Raw genomic sequence first — 3,893 nt, 5'->3', positions numbered from 1 at the left:
CCTCCCTCCCTCCCTCCCTCCCTTCCTCCCTCCCTCCCCCTGAATTCAAATTCCTAAGGCATCCAGAAATGACCTTGAATTCTTGGTCCTTTCGCCTCTGCCTTCCGAGTGCCGGGATTGGAGGTATGTGCCATCCGACTCCAGCCGAGACTTTGTAATTTTTAACCTAGCATTGGAAAATAACCATTAAGGCCTGAGGACATCGCCCAGCAGAGCATTTGCCTTAGACACCCCGCCCCTAAGTCAGGAGTCAGGACACCCCTGCCTTGCCCTCCTGGGTTCTATCTCCAGCAGGAAGACAAAAACAAATCCCAAACATTATGTCTTCTAACCATAACTTAGGAAAACTTTAGAGTTTTGCTGCTTTGAATCATCATAATAGTAATCAATAATAATAATAAGTCCCTGCTTTTCTTGTGTAAAAGTTTTAAGGTGACTTACGGTGGGTCGTTGACAAGCCGTTTATGGTTTGTGAGGAGTTTGCTTTGTTTGGTTCCTCCTTCCTGTTCCGCACTCCCTGCCTAGTTGCGGATGTTTTCATCTCCAGCCTGCCTCAGCCCTTCGATTACAGAGCCATTCACAGCTTGTGCGTTGGGTCAGCTCTGCCCTGAGAGGCCTTCCTAGAAGCATGGCCCCTCACTCTGAAGCACAAATGCACTCAATTGTTCCTGAGATTGCCCTAGCACACTTGCCATCGCTGCACTTGGGAGGCTGAGGCAGGAGGATGGAGAACTCTAGGTTAGCCTAGGTAAGACCCCATCTCAAGGAAACAAAACCAACCCACCAACCCACCAACCCACCAGTGGGCCTGTGTCAGGCACATTCAGGGTTTAACCTGGTCCCTATGGCCTATATGCCAGGGTGATAGAGATCGGAAAGTTTGTCCCTAAAGTTAGGGATTAAAAGTAACTGACATCATTTTGTTTATTTTAAAAATAGCTTACCTGATTTTTTTTTCTTTGTGGATTGTTTTACCCTGTTTTGCAATTCTGGGGGTTGCATTCAAACCTTGAGTGTGCTAACTTTCTTTTCTTTTCTTTTTTTTTTAGTATGCAGGGTCTTAGCACGTAGCTCAGGCTGGCCTTACCTTACTCTGTAGCCCGGTCTATCCTTACACTCTTGATCTTCCTGCCACTCTAATGCCAGAATTACAAGCATGGGGCATCACACTTCATTGAATTTGTGTGTATGTGTACATGTGTACACATGAATGTATATGTGTCTGAACGTTCATGTTCAAGTAGAGTTTAGCCAACAACCTCCAGTGTTAGATGGGGTTTTGTTATTTAGCCCTGCAAACAACAGGCTGGGCCCAGCATTCCTGGAGTTTCTCCTTGTCTTGCTGCAGGGGTGCTGGGATTACAGATGTGTGCTGCCACACCCTGCTCTGTGCTCAGACCCTCATGCTTTTGTGTCACTCTCTGTACCCACTTTCTTTCCCTGTCCAGTTTTGGTTTTCTGAGACAGGGTCTTCCATGTAGCTTTGGACTTGCCATGCTCCTGCCTCAGCTTCCTGGTGTTGATTTTCTCCTTCCAGTACTTGGTTTTCCTTGTTATTTGATCAACAGAGGTGTTTATTCTGGCTCAATGCCTGGGGAACATTCATTTGTATTAAAAATGTGACTTTTTTCGAAGTTTCAGGGGGTGATATTTATGATCTATTCAGTGGCGAGGTGCAGGGCTTCTCAAGTTTGTCTCAGCGCTGTGCCCCTGCTGCCTAGGTCCTGAAGCAGCGCTGTGTCTGTTGCTGTGGGTGGCAGATACATTTATGGCACTGTGTGATGTCTGCTCATTTCCCCATCATTCCCTGTCCCCGGGCCACTGGTTCCCTGTTCTAGAGGCTCTCTAGCCGTGTCTCAGCGGGGAGGGCTGTGCCAGGGGCTGGAGAAGGGAAGCGGAGGTGTTTATTAACCCAGAGGCTCCTTCCAGCTTTCCCTACTAGCTCTTCCAAAGCAAACTGGTGGTTTTCTCCAAGTCAGCCCTGGCCAAAATATAGCAGGATTTGCTGTGTGCTCTTTACAAGGAGGGGAACAAGCATGGCTCTGGGGGAAGGAAGAGGCTGTGTGTGTGAGGGGACAGGCTAGCAAGGACGGTGGTGAGGACATCTAAGTGACAGTGAAGGACAAGCTGGACTTGAGGTGGAGGCAGTCCTGCAGCCTCTAGTCAGTATCCTGGCTGGCTGTTGCTGCTACCCACAGGGCAGTGGGCAGGGTGATCTGTTGTGTTAGTAATGAGCCGTAGGGGCTGGGAAAGATAGCTTAGTGATGCAGCATTTGCCTAGAATTTGGCAGTGAGGGGGCGAGGGCTTGTTTCAGCAGTAGAGCACTTTGTGAATTTCTACTGTGTAAGCAAGGCTACACTGGAACTTACTATCGTCCTGCCTCAGCTTCCTGAGTGCTTCTGTTATAGGTGTGTGTGTGTGTGTGTGTGTGTGTGTGTGTGTGTGTGTGTGCGCGCCCCCAGCCCCATGGGGAGTGACATTTAAAACCATGTGTTTGGGGATATTGGAGGGAGCACGCATGTGCGGTAGCTCAGGTCTGGAGGTTAGGGGACTTGTTTTTAGAGCCAGTGCAGTCCTTCTACCATGTAGGTTCTGAGTGTCGAACTTAGGTCTTCAGGCTGGTGGCACTGCCCATACCTACTGAGCCATGTTGCTTGCCAGGGAGTGATGAGTCAAATTGTGCTTATCTCAGAATCCCACCTCCATCTACCCCAGCAGGGTTAAAGCTGTGTCCTCACCCCTGCTTAGTGACCTGGCCTCTCTGGTTACATGGCTCAAGTATACTCACTCTTGAGTGTGAACTGTTTTCATGAAGGTTGGGGGCGGGGGCTGGCTTGTTTCTCTTCTTGTTTGCCAATGATTGTCAAGAGAAATGCACCCAGAGATAGGCTAAGTGCTGTCCCGCTCCTATGGGCACAGGGCAGAAGAGGACCACAGCTGCTGTGAGACCAGGCCCTCTGCTTGCTGTGTCCTTGGGCTTTTAGATCTCCTCTTGCATTTACTTATGTCCTCTACTCACCCAGGCGCCTGAGTGTGTTTTCTCTTGAGCTTTTGAGCTCTAGGAAGGTTGGGACACCTCAGATCCTCCCAAGTCCGTGGTTCAGCATTAATGCTCCACGAGCACTTGGGCTTGCTGTATTCCATTAACCTTATATTTCTGGATTGATCCACCTCCTCCCTGGTCAAGAGTGCTCTTGAATAGATAAAGCTGTCATAGCTGTCTCAGTATGAATAACCCACCTTGTCCTGTTCTTCAAGAGCAGACTCGTACTCAGAATGGGATAACGCTTGTTCAGAGCCACACAACCATTCAGCCGTGCTAGTGGGCCAGGACTCACGTGGAAGGGTCCGGTGTCTCCGTGGCCAGCAACTCCCCCTGTTTGTTTTCACACTGCAGATTTGAAAAGTCAGAAGGGAAAGGGCAGTGTGCCGGGCTTCCTGGAGGCAGGTGGCTCTTTTAAAGCTGGGTCTTGTTATTGCCAGCTTGACCTCGTTTCCATGGAAGCAGCCAGCGGGGCAGCTTGTTCCTATCAGCCTGGGGCCCAGTGGAGCCTCAGCCCCTGTCAGGCTCTAGGACTGGCCCTCTCTCTGGCTCATGGGAGGGAGATCCAAATGGCCACGGAGAGCCTCTCTCCTCCCAGTCCTATTGTAGAGGTTTATACCTGAAGGAAGAACTCGGGAATATGTAGTGCCAGCTTTGCTTTGTCCCCAGACTTGTGTGGGTTGGGCTTCCTTTCTCTTTCTGCCCTGGGACACCTCCTGTGCCGGCCATGCTCAGAGGTGTGTGGGTTCTCTGGAGAGTAGAGTTCTTCTTCTTCTTCTTCTTCTTCTTCTTCTTCTTCTTCTTCTTCTTCTTCTTCTTCTTCTTCTTCTTCTTCTTCTTCTTCTTCTT

At 49.7% G+C, this 3,893-nt stretch overlaps 1 protein-coding gene and 1 long non-coding RNA gene across 10 annotated transcripts in view; one reads left to right on the top strand and one right to left on the bottom strand.

The window, feature by feature from the left end:
- LOC115063064 overlaps positions 1-149 on the bottom strand; it is a 1,546-nt gene extending 1,397 nt beyond the window's left edge. Inside the window, exon 1 of the long non-coding RNA XR_003842944.1 lies at positions 74-149. This is a non-coding gene — a long non-coding RNA (uncharacterized LOC115063064). The remainder of the gene's footprint in view (positions 1-73) is intronic.
- Positions 1-3,893, top strand: part of Cux1 (cut like homeobox 1) — a 321,311-nt gene that overhangs the window by 96,034 nt on the left and 221,384 nt on the right. The gene's annotated exons all lie outside the window — the stretch shown is intronic.

This window comes from Mus pahari, chromosome 23 (assembly GCF_900095145.1).
Source record: "Mus pahari chromosome 23, PAHARI_EIJ_v1.1, whole genome shotgun sequence".
NCBI lineage: Eukaryota > Metazoa > Chordata > Mammalia > Rodentia > Muridae > Mus > Mus pahari.
The sequence above is the reverse complement of the archived record's forward strand: the minus strand, read 5'-3'. Positions and strand labels throughout refer to the sequence as shown.